The sequence below is a fragment of the Chiloscyllium plagiosum genome, unplaced genomic scaffold, assembly GCF_037043375.1.
Source record: "Chiloscyllium plagiosum isolate Xiang-an unplaced genomic scaffold, Cpla_swu_hap1 HiC_scaffold_14, whole genome shotgun sequence".
Classification (NCBI taxonomy): Eukaryota; Metazoa; Chordata; class Chondrichthyes; order Orectolobiformes; family Hemiscylliidae; genus Chiloscyllium; species Chiloscyllium plagiosum.
In genome coordinates, this window is record NW_028270152.1 from 47,590,766 (window position 1) to 47,618,469 (window position 27,704).

Below are 27,704 nucleotides of genomic sequence, written 5' to 3' on the forward strand. Positions count from 1 at the left end.
AGATCTGCGCTGACAAAACTACTCTAAATTTACACTTAACCGGCTTTCCAGCATTTGATCCATAGCCTTGAATGCTCTGACATTTCACATGTTCATCTGGGTGCTTTTTAAAAGGTTGTGAATATCATTCACTCTAATTTTCCTACCAGCTGGGCACGCCTCTGAGGCCAGTGCACAGCTGCAATTTCCAGAACCTCAACCATCCTCCCTGGCAGGACATTCCAGATTCCTACCATCTCTAGGTGAAAAATCTTTTCCTCAAAAACCTTTTAAACCCCAGCCACTCACTGTAAAATTATGCCCCCTTCAACAAGGGGGAACAGCTGCTTCCTATCCATCATGTTAGTGTCCTCACAATTTTATAGGTCCCCTCATCAGCCTTTTCTACTCGAAAGAATACAGCCTTAGTTTATCCAGTCTCTCCTCATAGTACAAGTTCTCCACAGGCAATGTCCAGGTAATCTCTTCTGCACCCCCTCAAATGCAATCACAAGAACTGCTCATGGTACTCCAGCCGTGACCTCACAAATGTCCTTTTACAGCTCCAATGTAAACTCCCTGTTCTTATAATTTATGCTGTCACTGTAAGAGGCAAATGTCCTGAATGATTCCTCAATTAACTCATTAACCTGGTCTGCTGCCTTCAGGAATCTATGGACAAGCACACCAAGATCCCTCTGTTCTTCTGAGCTTCCTGGTGTCCTGCCATTCATTGACTACTCCCTTATCTTGCTTCTTCCATAGTGCATCACCACACAGTTTTTCAGGGTTAAATTCTATCTGTCACTGATCTGTCACTGATCATCTATGTACTCCTGTAATGTAAGACCTGCTTCCTTCTTGTCAACCATCCAGTCAATCTTTGTTTCACCCACAAGCTTACTTATCAACCACCTCACCACACACTGTTCCCCACACCCCCAATTTTTTCTATACTATATATCTGCCATGCACTATAAGGGACCCAGCATTGATCCCTGTGGTACGCCCTGAACATTAGCCTCCAGTCACACGAACAGCCTTCTACTTCCACTGTTTTCTCTTGCCACTAAGCCAATTTTGGATCAATTTTACTGAATTACTTGGACCCCATGACCTTTTATCTTCTTTATCAATCTCTCATGTGGGACCTTATCAAAAACGTTGCTGAAATCCATGTAAATGACATCAGCTGCATGACCCTCATATATACACTTAGCTCCTCAAAACAAATCCAATCAAATTTGTTGGTGTGACCTCCCTCTGACAAAGTCATGCTGACTATCCCTGCTGAAATCTTACCTTTGCAAATGAAAATTAATTCTTTCCTTCAGAATATTCTCCAATAGTTTCCCTACCACTGATATGAGACTCACTGGTCTGTAATTCCCAGTTTATTGAAAAGAGGAACCACATTAGCTGTCCTTCAATCCTCTAGCACGTCTCCTGTGGCCAGACAGGAATTAAACATTTTGGTCAGAGCCCCTTGCAATTTACCCTTATCTTCCACTGCTGCCTGGGATACAATTCATCTGGACCTGGGATTTGTCAAAATTAGGACTACCAAAACCTCAAATACCTCCTCACTCCTACCAATCTGTTTAAGAACATCACAGTCCCTCTTACTGAATTCTGTACCTACGCCCACCTTCTCCCAAGTGAAGACAGATGTGAACTACTCTTTCAACACCTTTTTGGTGTCCTCAGCTCCACACCACAGATTGATCCCCTGATCCCTAATGGACCCTACTTGTACAATGGTTACCCTCTTCCCTTGATGTACTTATAGAATGATCTGTAATCTTAAACACTAGTGTTTTCTCATGCCCATCTTCACTCTCCTAATTGCTTAAATATTTTCACCCCGTACTTTCTATACTTCACTAGGACCTCTATTGGTTTGCTCCCTTTGTACTTGTTAAAACCTTTCTTTCCTTTCTGATCCAGTCCTGAATATTTCAAGACATCCGGGGTTCTCAGGACTGGTTGCTCCAACATTTCGCATTAAACTAAACACACAGGCCTCATATTCTGCTTAACTTGTTTTTGAATGCTCTCCAATGTTTGGTTGTAGGTATATCCACAAATAGGTACTTCCAGTCTATTTTTAGTCAGTTCCGACCTTATTTTAATCAGATCTGCCTTCCCTCAAACCAAATTCCTTCTTTGGAGACCATCTTTTTCTTTTTGCATAATAAACTTAAATCATTAGGTGTTGTGGTCGCAATTATTAAAATTTTCACCCACTGTTACCTCAAACAACTGTCCAGCTTTGTTCCCCACACTTAGGTCCATCATTTCACCATCCCTTGATGGACCTTCTACATGTTGATATAAAAAGCTCTCTTGAATGCATTTCAAGAAATCCGTCCTTTCTAAATCCTTTACATTATGATTATCCCATTAATGTTGGGCAAGTTGAAATCTCTGAATATAATTATCTGATTATTATTTTTTACACGCTGTGAATTGTCTACATATCTGTTCTTCTATTGCATGCTGATTGTTTGTGGGTCTATAAGATACTCCCAGTTATGTGACTGCTCCCTTTTTATTCATAGGTTCTACCACAAAGACTGATTTGATGACCCTGTCAAATATTGTCCGTCCTTACTGCAGTATCAGACTCCTTAATTAATAAGACAACACCAGCTCCTTTTTTTATCCCAACCCTGTCCTGCCTTGAGATCCTATATCCTGAAATATTGAAATGCCAGACCAGCCCCTCCCTCAACCATGTCTCTGTTATGGCAACAACACTGCAATTTTATGAATCAATCCATGCCCTAAAACATCTACCTTAAATAAATAATTATAGTGTTAAAGTAGAGGCCATCCAGCCTTGCCTTAGTTCCTTGAAACTCAACATGACTGAACTCCCACTACCTTTACTAACATATGCTATTCGCCTATTGAACTGACACTGTTTGCCCCCTCCCCCAGCTGAACTAGTTTAAACTCCTTCCAACAGCACTAGCAAATACACCCACAAAGATGTTTGTCACATTCTAGTTCAGGTACAGACTATTCCACTTATATAGGTTCTGTCTTCCCAGAAACAATTCCAGTGATCCAGGAATCTAAAACCCTCCCCCTTGCATTAACTCTTCAGTCACACATTCATCAGCCCTATTCACCTTTATTTCAAGGATTTAATCACCAAGTTCCATCTGACAGCAACTTCACTTCATCTGTGTTGCACAGATACAATTTCCACCAAAAGGTACAATTTTCTCGATCTGTCTGAACCCTGCTTATGAATCCCGTTTTTTAGGTTTTTCAGTGGCATCGTGACTTTCTTCTTCTTCTCACAGTTTTCCTGCACTGGACTGTACTGCTGAGATCATTTCATTCCTTCTTGTTTCCATTTTTCTAACAATTTGAGATCACAGTTCATTTTACAGAGATATGAACTCTTAATTTCTCTTTAAGTTAGTGACAGTCCTAGTTTTTGAGACCAGAGTTACTGCGCGCAGTAAAACTTTCAACAAGCCATCGACACAGTCAAGTGATCACAATTTGTACCAGATGAGGAAAAGACATTGATTGTTTGATAAGTCAACTCTTATCAGCTGAGACATTGCCATTGAGAAAGCAGCAGTGAATGGCAGATTCTTTAAACTCTTGGGTAATTGAAAAAGAAATAGTTTGGTTTGTGGAGAACATTACCCTGAGCAAGAATGCACATTAATTCTAACAAGTGTAAAGGAACCATGGTACAAGATGAATTGAACTTTAACTGGTTAAAGTTAAAAATCACACAACACCAGGTTAAGGTCCAACAGGTTTAACTGGAAGCATGAGCTTTCGGAGCGACGCTCCTTCATCTGGTGGTTGTGAGACACAGAATTTATAGCAAGTTTACAGTGTGATGTAACTGAAATTATACATTGAAAAATACCTTGATTGTTTATTCAGTCTCTCATTTATTAGAATGACCATGTTAGTTTCACTTCTTTCATATGTAAATCACAAAACTTGTTTTAAAAGTTACATTCTCAGGTTAACTTTAACAATTAGTGTCAGTCCAGATAATGTGTTGAAGGTGTTCGTCCCCTGTGTGTTGTTGTCTGTGCCGTAATGTTTAGACTGATTCTAATCTAAAAAATGAGTTAACAGAGTCTTACATGGACTCATGCAGTTTTTGAGCAAAGTACAATGTAACTCTGCAAGTACAAATTCACCCCACTAACGTATATGTGTATGTGTGCATGTGGGTTTGTGTGTGTGTGTGTGTGTGTCTGGGTGGGGGGTTGTGAGTGTCTGTGTGAGAGAGTGTATATCCAGTGTGTGTGTGAGTGTAAAGGGGTCTACGTCTGTGAGAGGGTGCATGTGTGAATGTGTCTCTGTCGGAGTGTGTATGAATGTCTGTATAGGAGTGCCTGTCTGTGTGTGTGTGTACATAGGAGTGCCTGTGTGTGTGCGTATAGTGCAATGGTGGTCACCTTTAGTGTGGCATGAAACCAAGGTCCCAGTTGAGGCCTTCCCTATGGGTACCGAACTTAGCTATCAACCTCTGCTCGGCCTCCTTTCGCTGCTGCCTGTCCCAAAGTCCACCTTGGAGGATGGTCACCGAAAGGTCCGAGGTTGAATGTCCTGGACCACTGAAGTGTTCCCAACTGGGAGGGAACACTCCTGTCTGTTGATTGTTGTGCGGTGTCCATTCATCTGTTGCCGTAGCCTCTGCTCGGTTTCCCCAATGTACCATGCCTCAAGGCATCCTTGCGTATGAGATAGACAACGTTGGCTGAGTCGCATGAGTACCTGTCACATACATGGTGGGAGGTGTCCCCATGTGTAATGGTGGTATCCATGTCCACACTCTGACACGTCTTGCAGCGCCTACAGTGACAGGGTTCTATGAAGTTGTCCTGAAAGCCGGGCAGTTTGCTACAAACAATAATCTGCTGGAGGTTTGGTGATTGTTTAAAGATGAGCAGTGGAAGTGTGGGGAAGGTCTTGGTGAGGTGCTCATCCTCATTGATAATGTGTTACAGGTTGCGAAGAACATGGTATTGTTTTTTGGCTCCTGGGAAGTACTGGACAACAAGGGTACCCTGTCGGTTGCAGTACATGTCTGTCTCCTGAGGAGGTCATTACGGTTCCTTGCTGTGGCACATCGGAACTGGCGGTCGATGTAATGAGCATTGTACCCCATTCTTATGAGGGCATCCCTGAGTACTTCCAGGTGTCCATCACGTTCCTCCTCATCTGAACAGATCTGGTGTACGCGTAGGGCTTGTCCATAGGGGGTGGCTGTTTTAATATGTTTTGGATGGAAGCTGGAGAAGTGTAGCATTGTGAGATTGTCTGTGGGTTTGTGGTAGAGTGTGGTACTGAGGTGTCCATCCTTGATGGAGATGCATGTGTCCAAGAATGAGACAGATAGTAGAGAGTAGTCCATGGTGAGTCTGATGGTGTGATGAAACTTGTTGATATCAATGTGTAGTTTTATCAGTGACTCCTTGCCAAGTGGTTAATGCAGATATTAGCATAGTAAAGATTGTTCAGCAAGTGTTGCCAAATTTGTGAAAATTACATCCAACAGTAGACTTTTTTTTGCATGCATGGGCTGGTTCAGTACTATCTGTACTTTGCCTATTCCAAACAACTGAAAGATCCTGCTATTGAGTGATCCATCGATCAGTTGGGACATAAGCCTGTGTACCTAGTGTCGATTTGACATTGAAATTCATACACAATATGGCTTGATTGTGGAGTAGACAGAATGTGTTTTAAATTAACAGTAGCATCTTGTTCTCTTTCCAGGAACATTTATGGTGTAATGGGCACTTTGTTGTTCCATTTGCAAGTTTCTCCTTTTAGTATTGTTCAAGACCTACACAGTCAAACAACAATATTTCCTCTTTTACAGTCAGGTATCTTGCTAATTCCACAGGACCTAATTCCACAGTCTGTTTTGAAGTCTTATTCAGTTGAAATCCCACAATGGGGTAGGGGACTCCAGAACATGAAGGTATAGGTTTAGGGTGAGATAGGAAAGAATTTAAAAGGGATCTAATGAGGAACCTTTTCATGCAGAGGGTGGTACATGTATGGAATGAGCTGTCAGAGGAAGTGGTGGAGGCTAGTACAATTGTAACATTTAAAAGGCACCTGGATGGGTATATGAATAGGAAAGGTTTAGAGGGATAGGGGCCGAGTGCTGGCAAATGGGACTAGCTTAGGTTAAGATACTTGTTGGCTTGGACAGGTTGGATCGAAGAGTCGTTTCCGTGCTGTACTTTTCCATGACTCTATAAATACAAAAAGATGGTTTATACATGACAAAATGTAGCTGCTTCCACAGTGGCTTGTTCCTATTTCCCTCAGGACCAATAGGATTCCGAGTGACTCCTTATGATTACAATATTTTCAATGTGGCTTGTTACGATTAAGTAGGAATGATGGTGGATCAAGAATGTCAGAAAGCATTAAGCATTATAACAAATCAATTAGAAACATGTTTCGCAGACGATAGCTTTCATACTTGTTTTCTTTCTGGAATTACTGATATGCACAATGAACCATATGTTTTCCTTTAATTAAGCTTCTCGTGACATATTTTTCCATTGCCTCCAGTGTGAATAAATCTGTTTGAGAATTCTGTAACTAGGAAGCAGTCGTCAATAAAACAAATGATCATTTTCATGTAAAGTTTTCATTGTGAATAACTTTACTTAATACTCAACTTATTGACTTATGGATTTTGAACATGACAACTTCCTACTATGTATTACAATGTGAAAGATAAAACATATTTTACTAGTTGCTGTGATTGAAGGTCAATATGATGTTGAATTATGATGCAATTTTATTTTTATTTTAATGTTAGAAAGCTCCTTTCTTTGATATAATGGAAAAACTAATTAATTTGAAGTAATCTATTAAAGTATTTCTCATTTAAACCATGTTGCCAGAGTAGGAGGATCTGAGCTATCGGGAGAGGCTGAACAGGCTGGGGCTGTTTTCCCTGAAGCATCAGAGGCTGAGGGGTGACCTTACAGAGGTTTACAAAATCATGAGGGGCATGGTTAGGGGAAATAGGCAAAGTCTTTTCCCTGGGGTGGGGGAGTCCAGAACCAGAGGGCATAGGTTTAGGGTGACGGGGAAAGATATAAATGAGACCTAAGAGGCAACTTTTTTCACGTAGAGGGTGGTACATGTATGGAATGAGCTGCCAGAGGAAGTGGTGGAGGCTAGTACAAATGCAACATTTAAAAGGCATCTGGATGGGTACATGTTTAGGAAGGGTTTGGAGGGATATGGGCCGGGTGCTGGCAGGTGGGACTTAGATTGGGTTGGGATATCTCGTCGACATGGACAAGTTGGACCGAAGGGTCTGTTTCCGTGCTGTACATCTCTATGACTCTATGACTATGACTGTCAGGATTGGCTAAAAAGGTCACTGGGATAGAAATTGAATTTCAGCTGTAGTGCAAATTTGGCAGTATGGATTGACCTGAGGTAACATGCAGATAATGTAAATGAATATCAGTTGCTGCATAAATGAGTCAACACCAACTGCTTAGTTCAAGTTACATCTCTACCTAATTTTAACAGGCTGTTCAACAGAGTAGGGTTTGTAACTCTAAAGAACCCAATCACTCCTGCTCCAATCCTGCATCTCCCTCTATCATAATCTCCCAGAACCATTTTGACCGCCAATGCAGTGCCCTTGGCTCCAATCCCTGAATCCAGATGTATTCCCAACTCCCAAGTACCAAGTTCTGTCTCCCAATCACTATATGCCACCCCATTATCTCTAACCTTCTTCACTCTGGCAAAGTGAATGGAAGACCCAACCGTGATGATAGGCTTCTGGTTATTTGCTGTCCAATGGCCACACAGACTGAACAGCCTGAAGGTTCATGAAGATAAAGGCTTCCTGCACTATCTGAGCATGCAGAGGCTAACCTGTGCCCAATATCACATGTATATTAGTGACTGAGTGCTCCCTCAGCTGTAATGCCTTCTATGAGATAACCTAATATCATAACTGGATGCCACCTCCATGAATCTGGTCTGCCACTGAGCCAGAGTGCAACCTAAGTATCTCTCCAAAATATATATTTTCTAATTAGCCTGTTCCTAGATGTTAATATGTATCTCTGGAACAGGTACAACTTGAATGCAGCCTTCTGGTATAGAGGTAGGGAGACTACCAGATTCCTGAAGAAGGGCTTATGCCCGAAACGTCAATTCTCCTGCTCCTCGGATGCTGTCTGGCCTGCTGTGTTTTTCTAGCACCACATTTTTCAACTCTGGTCTCCAGCATCTGCAGTCCTCACTTTCTCCTAGACTACCACTCAGTCACTGCCTATTCCAAAGCATTAAACTGGCCTTTAACGAACTGACAATGAGTTTATTAATAGGATTAACTGACCACATTCCCAAATTGGGTGAAATGCTGGAGTATGCCCTTCCAAATCCTGAGGAAAACTGGCAGCTGCAGAAACAATGACATTAAACCAGAATGCCAATTGGTAACTGTATGTTAGTGCCTGCCCAATACTGATTTCCACCCTCAACAGCACCACTTCCAAACTTTGGCTGGTGAATGACATATAAGATTTGTGTTACATGAATCCCAGGAATTGACCGACGAGAGAGAATCTAACTAGCTTCACTTGGTATTCAATGACTGGATGTAACACAGAAAAAAAATTACATTTATACTAGTAACCTCATAACCACTTTGCTGTTCTTTGTGTTTGCTTGTAGCTAATATGATTACTTTTGTAACAGCATTCATTTAGAAAGTTAGGTTCCAAATTTGAAGTCAAAACTTGAAAAAATATTTTTCAAACATATTTTTCATCTAGAATGAAGTTTCAGAAATATTTAAAACTCTCAAAAGGCTGAAGAAAAAAAAGAGTGGAGTGCCAGATCTACTGCCACCTTCTCTGACAGCAGTTAAAGATAATAGCCTTGTGATTTACTGTCTCGCAATAAATACTGTCCATGCTTGAGGAAGCAGTGGCAGGTTTGAGGATAGGGAAATGAGGAGGGCTGCTGACAATGTCAGTTGACCCTATTTGAATATCCTAATTAACAGTACTGTTTCCATTGGGAATGCAGGCTGCCCAAATCAAATCATGCTGAGAAACTGGAAAAGGGAGTCTTCTGCACTAATTCACTGGATTATTTTTCTGTTTTTCATCTGCTTTCTGCTTAATATGAGCAAATAAGGGGCAAGGATTTAGAGATTTTGCAAGAGTATCACAACCGTTTTGATTCTGTCCTTACTTAATAACCACAAATATATATTTTGAGCAATTAAGTATTGAAACCATGACTGCCCTTTGCCCCTCTCTGCCCTGGTTGTCACCTCAGGATCAGATAATTCAACATAAAACCATGGACCATAGTTTTTCTAGACTGTATGCTTAATCTCACACTGGGAAGTGAATGAACATCTTGAACACAATAAAAATTATGTAAATCAGAATCTTTCATAGACTCTAATACATAGCAACTGTCATACAATATTTTCTATTCAGTACTTTTTCAAGTTCAGGAAGGAATGCCCTTTTAATTTGGAAGAGCAATATGTTTCTTACCACTTGTTACCTACCTATTTTGTTTTCTCAGCCAAGATGTTATTATCACTATCTGCACAGCCATTTTTGAATGAAAATGTGCATTTTTTCATCTAAGTTTTGTTGCTAAATATATTTACCTTCATGAAGTACTAGCCTTGTAAAGTACTAGTAACGTGGATTTTTCTATTGTGTCTCTTATCTTTTTGTTATGTTCTTGAAACAAGCTCAGGCTGGGAAGGTGTAATTTTCTCTCTGTTTGTCAATTATAACAGTCTTGTATGAAATTAATTCAATCAGCCTCAGCAATGTTTCCAAAAAATGATCAGCCAAAAGCACAGAACTGGCTCCAATCATTTATAAATTGATCAAATGATGAGTGCTGTGAAAGGTAGAAAATAACAATGTGATATAGTGTGGATCTTCTAATGGTTGGGACTTGTTTGAACAGAGCTAGTGACATTTTACTCTGTTATGTAACAAGATGCTCTGATCATTTCCTACACTCGATAACTGAAGCCTGAAGAAGTTACATTTCCAAATGAATATCATCAACCGACTCAATTCTACTAGGTACCAATAAGTTACAAAGCAAAACTGTTATCAAAGAAAGATCTGCTTGAGAAACTGAATCTTTTTGCACTTATTAAGCGTATTTATTTTCAGAATATTTTGATGATTCTTTTAATTTAGTACCAGCCATTGTCAAATTCAAAATAGTTTCATCATTAGTAAACACAAAATGTGGAGCAATAAAAATTGGACCAACCTACACTGCACAGCACAACTTTCACAGCACCAATATATTTTACAACCACAAGGACTGAGAAATAGGTAAAGATTAGAAAAGACTTACTTGTGGACAAATGCAGAAAACAGTTGGGTGACCTGGTCCAATTACCGAAGAGCCATCCACTCCAGACAGGTAGATCGAATAACGTAGACTAGAATGGCATTTCTATTACTCACAACAGTCACTTCTCATAGCTCCTTCTGCCAGACATCTGTCACACCAGAGCTCTGTAATTATCTTACCCTGCACCACAAGTAAGAAGTAATCAGTGACTACACATGTGTCACAATTTGAGGCTGGTGTGACAGAAAGCCAAGGATCAAGACATAGACTGCAATCAGGATATGGGATGTCTACAGATTAGGTATCTATTCTTTATGTACAACCATGAAAATGTATTTCTAATATCAATGTGATGCTAAGTATAATTTATTGAGCATTGGTTGATAAAGGAGCGACTATAATGCAAGACAGAGTAAAGAAATTTTTTTTTTGTGCTCTGAACAAGAGTTTTATCTGAAATATCAATTCATTCTTCCTTTTCAGATACCAGTTGACTAGCATATGCAAGAATTTTTATTTTGGTTTTAGATTTCTTGCATGTATTTTTTCATATTATCTCTAATTGGTGGTCTGAATAGGTATCTTAGCACAGTGACTTTGAAAGTGAAACACCACGATCTCATTCTATTTGGAAATTTCAAATAACTTACACTGCACTTGTCAATTATTGCAACATCTGAAAGTGCAAGTGAGCAATAATTCAAGATGTTCACTGTCTCACGATTTTACTTCCGTTAACAATTTGTTTACTCGATCACACTCTGAGTATGACACTGATGAGATTTATCTTGTTCCTCTTTCACCGACTAGCAAGAATGATTCTAATTATTAGTGATATTCTAATCTCTTTAGCTTTTCGTAAAGTCTGCTTTAAGATGATGTTTTGTTTTCGGATAAAACAGTTGAAAAATTTCAACATATTTCACATTTTTGAGGATTAGATTCCAAAAATTACATTTTTATTCAACTTAAATCTACAATGAAAATTGACCAGGCAATCTGAAGCCATGATCAGAACCCCGTTCATGCAGTTAGCAAGGTGGCCAAAGCATGAGACCAAATAACACAAATAGTGCATGTTCATACTTTGTTCCAGCTATGTTAAGGAAAGCTGCCTCAATATATTCTGTAAATAATATGACTATGGGCTGCATATTTCATGTCCTCGTCAGTTGTGTCTTCAGTGGGAATGGGACATATGATAAGTTGGGTGGCTAGTCTACAATATTCCCACTATAACACAAACGCTGGCTTGGCATGGAATCAGCAGCCTGCCCGCCAATTGTAAATAAATATTATGATGCCCAAACTCTAAACTAGTTGGCATGGACAGGTAGGAATGGGCATTCTTTTTTAGTGTTTAAAATAGCAGGAAGGAGGGAGTCCAATCTTTTTAAGGGAAACTCTAAGAAGATAGTAGCCCTCTTTCTTTCTACTTACCTATACTTTAAAACACAACTTCCTGCCCAAGCCCCCTGACTTACCTCATTTCAGAATCTATCCTTTGTGGGTCTACCTGTTTCCCTGGCAGCACCCACTGTGAAGGTCCAATGTCGCCACGGAGGGGTGGAATTCTCACTACCCATTGCCTACCCATAGTGTATTACAGCTGTCATTGGCACCTTCCAGGCTTGTCAGCTTGCTGACTTTTCTTTTCAGGAGATGAGCTGTCCACATTCCAGTAATTTTCTTATTTTTGTAATTAAAGTATATAAAGAAACCTAATGTAACCTTTAAAAATGGACAAAAATAAACCTACAAAATGGCTTCTTGAAGTCATTATATCCTTGTGGCTTGAGCTAGTACTGGGGCTTGACTGAATGTATCACATGAAGAAATCTGAAGAGACCTTTTGATAATTCAGTGCATGTTTTCAAATGTAAAGAGAAATGCACTGACAACGGATCCCCTATAGGCAAGAAACTGGAGGCTCACTCAAACTGATATCCAGAACCATCCAAATTGATGGATGTGACAGTTAAAAGTTAATTCCTTTGATTAAAAGAAAATAAGTAGGACTGTTCTCCTGGCTTGACAAACTGAGCATCTACTATGGAAACATGATGTGCCAGTTTTATAATAGCAGCTCCCTCGAGATTCTTTACATAATACTTTAAAACAGAATTCCCTGAGAAGGCCTCTGAGAGACAAAATCCTCAGACAGAAAGTTCTCCTCACAAAACAGAAAGACTTCCAGAAATAAAATGCAGTTCTGTTTAAGAATTACACAAAGTCTATAAGTTCTGTAGCAGCAGAACTAGCAAGAAACAAGAAACTTGCCCCCTCTTACTCTCAACATCAACTCACTACACAAAAACAGTGGCTATAAGAACAGTCAGAACCAGGAATACTGCAGCGAGTACCTCACCTTCAAACTCCCCAAAACCTCTCCATTTTCTATATGGCATAAGTCAGGAGTGTGATGGGGCATGTTCCAGTTGCATGGATAAGTGCAGCTCCAACCACCGTCAAGAAGCTTGACACCAACCAGAACAAAACATTCCGCTTGATTGGCATCACATTCATAAGTAGGTAAAAACAATGACTGCAGATGCTGGATTAGTAGTGCTGGAAGAGCACAGCAGTTCAGGCAGCATCTGAGCATCCGAGTCGGATGCTGCCTGAACTGCTGTGCTCTTCCAGCACCACTAATCCAGAATCACATTCATAAGTGTCCACATTCCCCACCACCAGTCAGTAGTAGCAATGTGCACTGCAGAAATTTGCCCTGTACACAAAATGTCCTGGCAGCAGCATTAGTATGATTAACTTTGTTGCATTCATTCTAATGCAACAAAGTATAGCACTGAGTGGAGAACTATAATTGGGTTAGAGATATGCTGTGGTGATGCAGTGCAATATGTTCATTGCCAACTCCATGGACTGAAGTGCAGGTGGTCAGTCAACAACACCAACTACTGGTTCCAGTGCTGTGCAGGTAATCCCTTAACAGTCTTTTACCAGAGTCGAAAAAGGTGGTGGTGGAAAAGCACAGCAGGTCAGGCAGCATCCGAGGAGCAGGAGAGTGAAAGTTTCAGGCATGGAATTGGCAAGGAACATATTTGTGGGCGGCACGGTGGCACAGTGGTTAGCACTGCTGCCTCACAGCGCCTGAGACCCGGGTTTAATTCCCACCTCAGGCGACCCACTGTGTGGAGTTTGCACGTTCTCCCCGTGTCTGCGTGGGTTTCCTCCGGGTGCTCCGGTTTCCTCCCACAGTCCAAAGATGTGCAGGTCAGGTGAATTGGCCATGCTAAATTGTCCGTAGTGTTAGGTAAGGGGTAAATGTAGGGGTATGGGTGGGTTGCGCTTCGGCGGGTCGGTGTGGACTTGTTGGGCCGAAGGGCCTGTTTCCACACTGTAATGTAATGTAATCTAATCTAATATTTCACTGCATCACCACCTCATTTCTCTAACCCAATTACAGTTCTCCACTTCAGTGCTATACTTTGTTGCATTAGAATGAATGATGCATCAGGAATGCAGTAGTTGGTCAATAGCCACTCCATATTGATGCTGGATAGGATAGACTGAGGCAGCTTGTTAAAGATTTTGATGTGAGAAAAAAAATTCAAAAACATTATAAGTAAATGCATATACCAACTTTATATTGTAATAAATGTGTTCTGAACATTTCAGCAGAACAAAAATGTTGACATAGCCATTGCAAACCGCAGGGCTGCTCTCTCATTAGAGGGAGAGGTGACTGGTGGTGGTTTAACCTGAGGATCACCATACCTCAGATTGGGTGAAAGAGGGTCAGAAGTGAAACCTTTTATTTTACTCTCAGCAAGTACATGAATAGAACCTGCGTTAGTGTCACTCTGCATCACAATCCAGTTGTCCAGCCAACTGAATTAACCAACCCCGAATTGTGCAGGTTGTATACAATGATGGAGGAGAAAGTGAGGTCTGCAGATGCTGGAGATCAAAGTTGAAACTTTATTGCTGGAACAGCACAGCAGGTCAGGCAGCATCCAGGGTACAGGAGATTCGACGTTTCGGGCACAGGCCCTTCTTCAGGAATGTTGAAGCACAGTGAGCAAATTTTAACCAAATTAAAGTCTGAAGAAGGGCCTCCTTCCTGAAGAAGTGCCTGTGCCCGAAACGTCGAATCTCCTGTACCCTGGATGCTGCCTGACCTGCTGTGCTGTTCCAGCAATAAAGTATACAATGATGACATTGGTGGTACTGACTTCCTGTTCCAGTGTGTTGGCATAAGGTACTGTGATAGGTAAATTGATTGCTCCATTCACTGACAAAAACAGTGCACTTCAAAATTAATTAACTGACTGAAAACATTTTGAGATGATTCATCCATGTGAGAGATGGTATTTAAATATATGTTCCTTTTTACTTTCCTCTGCAGAATTTAATTTGGTTAAAATTTGCTCACTGTGCTTCAACTGCATCCCCTATCTAACCACCTTTTATTTTTCCCATAGAGGCTTTGTTATGGAAAGCCCTTCATCAGTTTTAAATATAATTTCCCTCATGTCTGACAATTCTTGACAATTAACCATTTCTTTGTCAAAAACAATTTCTCTTCAATTATCAGACAAGCCAATGTTTTATGCATTCAGCAATTAGGATAGAAGATTGCCGAAATGACATTTGTTTAATTTGTTCAAGAAATCATGCAAAAGTTGAATCTATCTAGCGAATAATGTCAAATTAGACATTTCAGACAAGGTATAATTCATTGCTTCATTGTATTCATTGAGAAATTGACAAACCAACTCTGAATTTAACATGATCCTTTTCTAATGAACTCAATGAAACCATCTGCTATTTAGATCACAGATACCATTTCATTGTCATTGTTAAACAAGCCAGGTATTTAGACTATATTATACAACCTACAGGTATGATCTTATGGAGAATTTTTCTTATGTATTCACTACTACAAGAATGAAACAGGAAAGTAACTAATTTTTGTAATGGCACAAAATGGGCAATCTTGGATGGGAAATGAAAATTCAATTATTTCTTAAGTTACCAAGTCACAGAGAGTCTTTAAGACAGAGACAGATAGGTTCCTGATTAGTAAAGGGATCAAAGATTTCGGGAAGTAAGCAGGAGAACAGGGTTAAGAAACCTATCAGATGATCAACTGGCAGAGCAGACTTGATGGGCTGAATGGCCCAATTCCACTCCTATAACTTAAGGCCTTATGAGTCATGATCAAACTATTATTTTAACACCTACAAAAATTAAAATTAACCCCAAAGATTCAAGCTCAATTCTAGTGGAAAGTATATTACAAGCATGAATAATATCTTAGCCATGAAACAAGTCGATTTAGATGAAATACATAATGAACAGTGAATTGTTTAAGGGAGTAAGAAGAGAACAATTATACAAATTCTGTGCTTTGTAGGTTCTCCCAACATTAAAACACGCTAAGAGCCTGTATTATTTTACAATACCTTTTTATCATGTCAGTTTTGTGCACAAGAACAGCACTAAAGTTGTAATACATTCATCAGTCATATCTGCAATCACCTCTGCATATTTTATGTGAATTATTATTTCAGTTTACAATACAAATTATAATAGCTGCTTCCAGGAAGTACTGACAGAGTAAAGTGCCTATCTGACAAAAAGGTAGAAGTCTGATGCAATGTTGGCATTCTGGAAATGATTGTAGTGTTCATAAAATGACCTTATAAATCATCATTATTATACTACAATGTGTATGTGACATTCAGAACAATTCCCATAAACTTTGAGTCTCGCATTCTCTGGTTAAAATATATATCTAGTGGTATCTTAGTGATAAAATTACCGTGCTTGCAGTTTTACATTTCACATATAATTCTATAAATTCAAGTACATTGTAAGAATGCAACTCTGCATTTCAAAACTATTAAATACCAAGGCTTAAGAAAAGCTATTATTTATAAAACTCTGGAGATCAGATAAATGTAGCTTCATCTATTTCCACATGTCCTTTGGTATTAAAGTCAAGGAGATCTCCAAATAGGTTTACTTGCACACTGTGTGATTTACAGATGATTGTTCATTGCATTACTGCTGTTCTGCTTTCCTAATGCATGCAGAAGCAATACATATCTTGTTCTGGACATTTCTCGCAGAAAACACTACAATTGACTTGACTATACATGTATTTCCCTAGAGATCTTCAACTGCGACATGACATAAAACTTAAAACCTGTTTTCCAGCTGGAATAGAAGGTGAAAAATAACATTATTTTCTTTCCATGTCTGACAGACACCAGCACTGTGTGCAACAAAGATCCCAAGTTGAAATCAAATGTCAAGGTTACCTTGGATTTGAAGAAAATTCAAGGGGTGATATGGTGGCTCGGTGGTTAGCACTGCTGTGTCACAGCGTCAGGGACCTGGGTTTGATCCCGGCCTCGGGTGACTGTCTGTGGAGTTTGCACATTATCCCTGTGTCTGTGCGGGTTTTCTCCAGGTTCTCTGGTTTCCTCCCACAGTACAGGGATGTGCAAGTTAGGTCAATTAGTCAGAGGCAAATAATGGGTCTGGGTGGGTCACTCTTTGGAGGGTTAGTGTGGACTTGTTGGGCTGAAGGGCCTGCATCCACACTGTCAGGATTCTAATTCTCATCCACTTGAAGGCACGCTATGCCCATTGCCCAGAAAGTTGTTTAACAAATGATTCAAGTTAGTTTAATGATTTTCAGGAAGAGTTGGACATCTATTAGAGCTTTAATGTTCTTAAGAAAATAAATTACATCAAAATGAACAGGTTCATTAATGGGAGTAATTGGCTTTAAAGAAATCAGAACTCAGATAGAATTTTCTATCTGGGACTGTCCAGATATTACACAATGATGGGATAAATATGAATTTTAGAATACAAAGAAATAGAAATATTGAAGAACCTTTTGTGAGATTGAAAGTTTGAACCTTCTATCAATTGTGTCATACATCAAAAATCATGTTTATTACGTCTAACACTTTTTATTTGTCCTTTTTCAGTTCGGATAGATCGCCTCTCTACTGCCTGTGAAAGTAAGTCAGCCAAAGACAATAATATGGACTACAAAAAGCCTATGTAAATTATAAAAAATGACTTAAGATTTTTCGGATGCATAAGAACAAATTGAAGTGGGGGGTTGAGGCTAAGTTTCATGACTTCCTTCTACAACAGGCCAGAAGAGAAACCAGACTAAGGAATGGAGTATAAAATTATGCAAGTCAGACCACAGCTGGAATATAGGGCCCCTTATTTCAGGACTGCTACACTGGCATTAAAGGCAAACCAGAGAATGATCACTCAGCTGATACCAGGATGGACTACTGGTGAAGAGGTTGTACTCTTTGGAATTTAGACGAATGACAGGCAACCCTACTGAAATATACAAGATTCTTACAGGACTTGACAGGGTAGAGGTGGGACAGTCTAGGACCAGAGGGACAATCTCAGAAGGAGTGGCACGATTAAAATACAGATGAGGAGGAATTCCTTTTCTCTTAGGGTTGTGAATCTGTGGAATTCTTTATTGCAGAGGCCTATTGGGGCTCGACCATTAAGTATATTCAAAGCTGACACAGATAAATCTTTATTCAGTAAGGCGATCAAGGGTTATAGGTAAAAGGTAGGAAAGTGAAGATAAGGATTATCAAATCAGCCATGATGTAATTGAATGGCAGAGCAGATTTGTTGGGCTAAATGACCTACTCTTGCTCTTGCATCTTATGGTTTTAGACAGAATTCATTACCCCATACAAACTGTGTAAATGGAGTGAAACTATCAGATGATGCAGGGAGGATTGTGGCTTACCACACATTTTGACCCATCGTACCTCGAGACATTGTAGCCTCCAGAATCCCAGATCACAGAGCTCTATTTCATTGAACTCAAACCTATGCTTACTTGACTGACTGCATACCATCTGTAGTAAGCCAGCTCACCCTTAGCTCTGATATAACACAACACGATCATCATAAGTGAATGGATAACAAAGTTTCAGGACAGAACAATTGATGCAGAGTTGTATATGCATTCCCTTTCTTTCAGCTTACTCCTGCAACTTACTACAAAACGTCTCAACTGAGGGGATACCTTAACTTGCCCTTCATTCTATCCTTCACCTTAATCAGACTCCAACCACTGCTCCAGGTATAATGTATAATAAAAGCCTTCTTTCCATATTCATAACGTGGCCCTGAAAATTAATATGTCTCCCTAGTGGAAAGAGATCTGGAGTAGCATAGGGTCCTTAATATATTTGTTGCAAATAATCTATTATGTAAAAAACGGTGAATTATACTTCTTAAAAATTACACCATGATTTAGGAAAACATGAACATTTTTCATTAACTTCATAATGATAATAAAGGAAAGAAGTCCTGTAAAGATATGATGGTGAATAATAAACAATGAGTTGAATATTTTTTAAATTTTATAATTTCTGCGCTGCCTGAATTGAAATCACATTACCCTAATTGTATATCTTAATAATCATTATAGGTTAATAATATATTCCTAAACATGCCACTTTATAATATTTTACAATTACATTACTAAATAAAACCATTGCCAAATAATTGAAATCAAAATAAACATCAAAAAATCGATAGATAGAAGAATCTTTGCTGAATATAGTACATTTTCTGATATTTATTCAATATCTTCATGAGATATTTAGTACAAAAGTTAAAATAAAAACATTTTGAATTGTGTTTTTTCAAAGATGTGTTCATGCATTTGTATCACAAAGCAGTAAATGTATTTTTGTCAATTCCATGGGTATCATTGCTGTAAAAGTATATTATTTCAAAAGTTACCAATTACTGTAAAACTGAACTAGTATGAGATGGAGTATCAAACTATTTTGGGAGTAATGTTATTAGAGGCTATTTAAGATCAACCACTTCTGTTATTTTGCTTTGAAGTTAACACAATTACCAAATGATATTTCCCTTGCATTTTCTATAAGAAGGATTTTATTAAATTGGAGATGCTTCAGAAAAGATTTACCAGGATGCTGTGGGGACTGGAGGGCTGACTTTTAAACAGAGGTTGGACAGGCTGGGAATTTTCTCACTGGAGTGTAAGAGGTTGAGGGATGACCTTATAGAAATTTACAAAATCATTAGGGGCGTAGATAAGGTGAATAGCAAGGATAGGGGAGATCAAAACTAGGGGGCATATTTTTAAACTGAGAGGAGAAAGATTTAAAAGAGACCTGAGGAGCAACTTTTTCACACAGAGGGCGTTTTTTTTGTCTTTTATTCATTTGTGGGATGTAAACATCACAGGCTGGGCCAGCATTTAATGCTCATCCCTAATTGCCCAGACGGCAGTTAAAAGTTAACCACATTGCTGTGGGTCGAGAGTCACATGCAGGCCAGGCCAGGTAAGGATGGTGGTTTCCTTCCCAAAGGACATTAATGAACCTGATGTATTTTTTCGACAATCAACAATTAACTCATGGTCATCAGTAGACTCTTAATTCCAGATTTTTACTGCATTCACATTCCACCATCTGTGGTGGCAGGATTCAAACCTGGGGGTCCCCAGAATATTATGTGGGTCTCTGTATTAATAATCCAGTGATAATACCACTAGGCCACTGTCTCACCTAATATGGAATGAACTGCCAGAGGAAGTGGTAGATGCAGATTTCAACATTTGGAAGACATTTGGATAGGTACATGAATAGGAAAGGTAGAAAGGATATGGGCCAAGTGCAGGCAAGTGGGACTAGTTTAGTTTGGGAAAGTTGGTCAGTGTGGAAAAGTTAGACCAAAGGGTCTGTTTCCATGCTGTATGACTCTATGACTATACAATGATGTTCAGGTAGGTGTCTCGCAAAACAGTTCCAAGTCTGTGTCATCAATGAGAATGTTAGAGGTAGAAAAATTCTAGCTAAATTTCATTTTTAATATAACATTTAAATAGCTTCCAAATAGCTCGCATTGCTTCCAAATTTCTTTCAGAATTTCTTCAGTCTTTGAGATAAACTCATGATCTTATAATGCATGTTGTCCATTACAAATGTATAACCCATTGTTTTCCAATAGCACAAAACTCATTCCCCCATAAAACATAGTTTATCCATTGCACTACAGAAGAGGTCAAACTCTTATTACGCTCCCATAGATATCATTCTGTCCATTGCACAATCATATAATTCATTGTTTTACATTATCACAAACCTCACTGTATGCCACTGCTAACTCAGTTAATCCATTGTAATTCATTGGAATTCACTCTCTGATTAACTGATTTGGTCATGTACACTACCAAACATTCATGCTTTTCATCCATACATACTTCAGATTTTGTTTAAAAATTCATATGAACTATATTACCATTGTTGTATTATCCTTGTTCCTGCATAGAAAGCCGCAATAATTGTGGTAAATTTGAAGCACAAAATACTCAGTCACTTTAAAATTGAAAGAATCTATTTTGATGTCAGAACCTGCAGAAGAAAAATACAGAAAATATAAAGCACAAAGGGAGACGATTTTGTCCATCCTGTCTGTGCTGGCCAGAAAAGAGCTAACCAGGATAATCTCATTTCTCTGGTCTTAGGCAATTACTCTGAAGGTAATGGTGTATTAATTAGATGTCTTTTTTTTAAATGCGGAAGAGTTTCTGCTTCTATCACCCTTTCAGGCAGAGTGCTCCAGACACTCACCATCTTCTGTGTGACAACATTTCTCAATTACCTCCTAATCCTTCTGCAAATTGCTTTAAATCTACGCCTCTCTTTTTGGCCTGTTCATGGAAATATATCCTTCCTTTCCACTCATGTTGACCATTCATCTTTCATTCCACCCACTGAACTAAGTTTGAACATAACTTGCCTCTTGCCTTTGGATCCCTTGGTTCTTAGTGCCCAGTCTATCATGTGAGATTTAAATAAATCCTTGCTAAAAATCATTGGATAAACACAAAAGAAAAATGCAAACATATCCTTAATATTATTTTGGGAATGATCAGGATGGAGCTCTTTCTTTGGAGAAGTGGGAACCCTGCAATATTGTAAGTTAGGTGGCAATAAATCATGTGGAACAGTGGATATAAAATAATAATGCACCTTGAGCAAGATGGATAAGTACCACATTTTCCTTAAGAAGGTGATTACTATATAAATTCAACTGCAGCAAAGTCATTTATTGTATCTCTACATTTTGGATTTGTGTATAAATACTGTTAGTTTTAATTGTAAAACATAAAATATTCATTTTTACTATGTTACATGTGTACACATTCCATTGCAGATGCTATGGAATGAACAGCAAAGGAGAAGCTAGTGAATTACTCCAGCTGCATTTGGGGCATTTTCCCAGAAGACCATACTTGCTACCTTGCCGTATTTGCCACCTCCATCAATATGTGGTACTGGATTTGGGTTGTTTGAGGTAATTTGCTGACACCGAATCTCCTTTGATTAGGCCTATCTAGTGACCAGTCATGAAGGATACACCAGTATAGAGAATCTACAAAGGGGCATTGTTCTTATCTACCAAGAAGGATTATTGCATGATTGAAATAAGTACAACAATATTTGACCAGGCACAATTTCTAGTACCTTAGGAGGTTGATATATCTGCTCCTTCTGAAAGCTAGAGTAGAATTTCTCGTCTCCAATGTGTGACATCGCTAAATGAGTGGAGTTGATGTACCATGAACATCAACCTCTTCAGAACCATTACATGTTCATCAGTGGTGACAATGGGAAAAAAAATCATATAAGAAAATATATTTTTCATACTAATTCACAGTTTAAAGTTTGCATCTTCTATTAACAGCAGTAGAATTAAAAAAAAATAAACCACTGACCATTCACAATAGAATCCACACTGATATTGATCAATTCTGATTTTGAAAATCTCAGTAAAATGAAGATCATAATGAAAAACTATCCTGAAGGTGCTCACTGCTTTTCCGATAATGGGAGTGAAGTGCATGGTGACAAGTATAAGGTTAGAGATATATTTTATATTTATAGAATCATCATAAATTGTGGAGTCTGCCAGAGTGGGACAGTGGCTGAAAGAATTGTGACAGAGAACCTCCAACCAATTCCTGACATTAAGGAAACTCTCCGAAATATAGCAGGGAAGAGGGAAGGATATGGAAGGTCTAATCATAGAGTCATGATTTGGAGATGTCGGTGTTGGACTGGGGTGTACAAAGTTAAAAATCACACACCAGGTTACAGTCCAACAGGTTTAATTGGATGCACACTAGCTTTCGGAGCGACGCTCCTTCATCAGGTGATAGTGGAGGGCTCAATCCTAACACACAGAATTTATAGCAAAAATTTACAGTATGATGTAACTGAAATTATACATTGAAAAATTGATTGTCTTTTAAGCCCTTCATCTGTTAGAATACATTGATAGTTTCACTTCTTTCATGTGTAAATCACAAAACCTTTTTTTTAAAAAGTTGCATTCTCGGGTTAGCTGTTAACAATGGTGATAGCTAGACAATATGTTGAACGTGTTGGCCCCCTGTATTCTCTGTCTATGCCATGATGCTTAGATTGATTCTATTCTAAAAAGTGAGATAACGGAGTTTTACATAAATTCCTGCAGTTTTTGAGCTCAGAGTTCTACATGAATGCATGCAGTTTTTGAGCAAAGTACAATGTAACCCTGAAAGTACAAATTCACCCCACAAAATATATGTGCATGTGGGTCTTTGTCTGTCTGTGTGTGTGTGTCTGTCTGGGATGGGGGTTGTGAGTGTGAGAAAGTGTGTGTGTGTGTGTGTGTAGTGAGTGCAGAGTGTCTTAAGTCTGTGAGGGGCTGCATGTGTGAGTGTGGGAGTGTGTGTGTCAATAAGGATGTGTGTGGGTGTCTGTGTGTACCTGTGTCCGTGTGTTTGTGTATGTGGTCACCCGAAGGTCCGAGGCTGAATGTCCTGGACCACTGAAGTGTTCCCCAACTGGGAGGGAACCCTCCTGTCTGTTGATTGTTGTGCGGTGCCCATTCATCCATTGTCGTAGGCTTTGCTCGGTTTCCCCAATGTACCATGCCTCCGGGCATCCTTGCCTGCAACATATAAGATAGGCAACATTGGCTGAGTCACATGAGTCAGATTGTGGACATAGATACCACCATTACACGTGGGGACACCTCCCACCTTGTACGTGGCAGGTACTCATGTGACTCAGCCAACGTTGCTATCTTATACGTTGCAGGCAAGGATGCCCGGAGGCATGGTACATTGGGGAAACCGGGCAAAGGCTACGACAACGGATGAATGGGCACCGCACAACAATCAACAGACAAGAGGGTTCCCTCCCAGTTGGTCCAGGACATTCAGCCTCAGACCTTCGGGTGACCATCCTCCAAGGTGGACTTCGGGACAGGCATTTGAGAAAAGTGGCTGAGCAGAGGCTGATAGCTAAGTTCGGTACCCATAGGGAGGGCCTCAACCGGGACCTTGGGTTCATGTCACATTACAGGTGACCATCATTGCACTATACACACACACAGATACTCCTACACACACACACTCTCACATACAACGGACGTACGTACACACAGACGCGCACACAGACACCCACACACACCCTTATAGACACACACACTCCCACACTCACACATGCACCCCCTCACAGACTTAAGAAACTCCTGCACTCACTACACACACACTTTCTCACACTCACAACCCCCAACCCAGACAGACACACACACAACAGAAAGACAAAGACCCACATGCACACATATATTTTGTGGGGTGAATTTGTACTTGCAGGGTTACATTGTACTTTGCTCATAAACTTCATGCATTCATGTAGAACTCTGAGCTCAAAAACTGCAGGAATTTATGTAAAACTCCGTTATCTCACTTTTTAGATTAGAATCAATCTAAGCATCATGGCATAGACAGAGAATACAGGGGGCCAACACCTTCAACATATTGTCTAGCTATCACCATTGTTAACAGCTAACTCGAGAATGCAACTTTTAAAAAACAAGGTTTTGTGATTTACACATGAAAGAAGTGAAACTATCAATGTATTCTAACAGATGAAAGGCTTAAAAGACAATCAATTTTTCAATGTATAATTTCAGTTACATCACACTGTAAATTTTTGCTATAAATTCTGTGTTACGATTGAGCCCTCCACTATCACCTGATGAAGGAGCGTCGCTCTGAAAGCTAGTGTGCATTAAATTAAACCTGTTGGACTATAACCTGGTGTTGTGTGATTTTTAACTTAATCATAGAGTGAGAGATGTACAGCATGGAGGTAGACCTTTCAGTCCAATCTGTCCATGCCAACCAGATATCCTAAATTAAATGAGTCACATTTGCCAATATTTGGCCCATATCCCTCTAAACCCCTTCTATTCAAGTACTCATCCAGATGTCTTTTAAGTACTGTAATTGTACCAGCCTGCACCACTTCCTGTGGAGCTAGTTTCATACACGCTCCACCCTCTCTGTGAAAAAGTTGTCCCTTCGGTCCCTTTGATACTTTTCCTCTCTCATCCTATACCTATGTCCTCTAGTTTTGGACTCTTCTACTATGGGAAAAAGACCTTGACTATTCACAATATCTATACCTCTATGATGTTATAAACCTCTGTACAGTCGCCCCTCAACCTCCGACGCTCCAGGGAAAATAGCCCCAGCCTACTAAGCCTCTCCCTATAGCTCAAACCCTCCAATCCTGGCAACATCCTTGTAAATCTTTTCTGCACCCTTTAAAATTTAACAACATCTTTCTCAGGGAGACCAGAATTGAACACTTTATTTCTAAAGTGGCCTAGCCAATGAATGCAGGAATTCGACCCACTCAATGTCAAATAAGTTCACTGACATTCAATTTGTTATGGATATGATCAAAGGAGAATTTATAATTCTTCAAAGTCAGCCTTTGGAAACCTTTAAATATATGGACTGTGACTTTAATCAGAATGGCTTGGGAATAACTTAAAGCAATAACCATAGGATGGCATGGTGGCTCAGTGGTTAGCACTACTGCCTCCCAGCACCAAGGTCCCCGGTTCAATTCCAGCCTTGGGCAACTGTCTGTGTGGAGTTTGCACATTCTCCCTGTGCAAACCCTCAGGGTGCTCTGGTTTCCTCCCACAATCCAAAGATGTGCAAGTCAGGTGAAATTAGTCATGCTAAATTGTCCAGTGTTAGGTGCATTAGTCAGAGGGGGGTGGGTTACTCTTCGGAGGGTCGATGTGGACTTGTTGGGCCGAAGGGCCTGTTTCCCCACTGTAGAGAATCTAATCTAATCTTAAAAAAGTGTTATTTCTATCAAAATAAATTGGCCTGAATCACCACAGAAAGATAATTTTGCACCCAAAGAAAAAACATAGCGGATAATAAGCTTGATTGAAGAGTTAGATTGGCTATGTACTAAGATCAGGTGACAGTTATAATGAATTTCTGCTCAGTACTATGAAGAAAAACATTACAATTAAGGAGGTTTCGAGGGCAAATAAAATACAAAAGTGGCTGTCTGATTGTAACCTCAAATTCATAGTCCTGTCTACTCCAATAAGCTTTCATTCTCTTCGTTTCCAAAACTCCTTTCACCTCTGGCTTTAAAATATTCAAAGACTCTGCTTCCACCACCTTTTCAGGAAGAGAGTTTCAAGAACTCTCACCCATCTGAAAGAAGATTTCATCTCACTTCTGCTTTAAATGGGGTCCCCTTATTTTGAACCCGTTTCTACATTCACCATATATACCTGAAGATGTTAAATGTTACATTCAAGTTGTCTCTGACTTTTCTATAGTTCAGTGGATACAGGCCTAGTCTGTCCAACCTTTCCTCAGAAGACAACCTGTTTATTCCAGGCATTAGTTGAAACTTTATTGCTGGAACAGCACAGCAGGTCAGGCAGCATCCAGGGAACAGGAGATTCGACGTTTCGGGCACAGGCCCTTCTTCAGGAATGAGCAGAGAGTGTTCAGCAGGAGAAGATAAAAGGTAGGGAGGAGGGACTTGGAGGAGGGGCATTGGAAATGTGATAGGTGGAAAGAGGTCAAGGTGAGGGTGATAGGTCGGAGTAGGATGGAGGCGGAGAGGTCAAGAAGAAGACTGCAGGTCAGGAAGGCGGTGCCGGGCTGGAGGGATCCGGCTGAGACAAGGTGGGGGGAGGGGGGATGAAGAAACTGGTGAAGTCCAAGTTCATCCCCTGCGGTTGGAGGGTTCCCAGTCGGAAGATAAGACGCTCCTCCTCCGACCGTCGGGTTGTTGTGGTTTGGCGGTGGATGAGTCCAATGACCTGCATATCCTCGGTGGAGTGGGAGGGGGAGTTGAAATGCTGTGCTACAGGTTGGTTTCCAACGCCCCTCCTCCAAGTCCCTCCTCCCTACCTTTTATCTTCTCCTGCTGAACACTCTCTGCTCATTCCTGAAGAAGGGCCTGTGCCCGAAACGTCGAATCTCCTGTTCCCTGGATGCTGCCTGACCTGCTGTGCTGTTCCAGCAATAAAGTTTCAACTTTGATCTCCAGCATCTGCAGACCTCACTTTCTCCTATTCCAGGCATTAGTCTGTTATACCTTTTCTATACTGGTTTGAATGCAATTACATCCTTCATTAAGTAAGTTGACCAATATCATACATAGTATTTCAAGCTTGCTCCCTCTTCATGGATGGTGTCTGTCCTGCTGTGATCTCCAGCATTTGTTGTTTTCAGTACAGATTCCAGCATCTGTAGTAATTTGTTCCTACACAGTACTTCAGATGTGGTTTCATCAATGCCGTCTTGTTTGAACCCTCACTCATCTTTCAGTATTTTTATTCTTTTATCAATTTTGAATTATGAGCTGGAAAAGACTGGTGGACTTTGGGACAGCTTTGTGGTAAACAGAAAAGAACAGGTCAAACCAGCTTTTTTTTGTGAGGCCAGCTTGGAGGTTAATTGCAGACTGAGTCTTGATTAAAAAGATTCTATTGACACAGCAACCCCCGGGAGAGCATTGTGTTTAAACAGATAGGAGAAGTTGGCTATTAATGAGGTTAGTACCTGTGGCTGATTCCAGCAAGTCTGAAAAGATCCTATGTTCAATTGCTGAATGGTAATTGAGGCATCAGGAGGAGTTGATCAGTTTATCAGGGCCGAACCAGTATTCAGGTTTCTTGGAACCATGCATTCTGAGAGCTATGTCTGGGCTGCTGCTGAGACAGGATAAAGATTTGAAAGCCCAAAGAGTAGAAACCTGAATTAGAAGTATTGCTGCCTTTGCCTGGTGAACTGAGGTGACCCTGATCTATGTCTCAGAAAAACAGCCAACGAGTCAACGTTTATGCCTGTGAGTCGAGAGTGTGGTGCTGGAAAAGCACAGAAGGTCAGGCAGCATCCGAGGAGTAGGAAAATCGACGTTTCG

The 27,704-nt window shown here is 40.0% G+C and overlaps 1 long non-coding RNA gene across 2 annotated transcripts in view; it reads right to left on the bottom strand.

The window, feature by feature from the left end:
* Window positions 1–3,863: 3,863 nt before the first annotated feature.
* The window catches only part of LOC122559067 (uncharacterized), a 29,297-nt gene continuing 5,456 nt past the window's right edge, over window positions 3,864–27,704 (bottom strand). The window contains exons 2-3 of one of the 2 annotated variants that reach the window (XR_015759416.1): window positions 21,921–22,029; window positions 3,864–6,236 (exon numbers count right to left, since the gene is read on the bottom strand). This is a non-coding gene — a long non-coding RNA (uncharacterized LOC122559067). Of the gene's footprint in view, window positions 6,237–20,705; window positions 20,805–21,920; window positions 22,030–27,704 lie in introns of those variants that run through there. The other variant, XR_015759415.1, reaches the window with a different exon arrangement.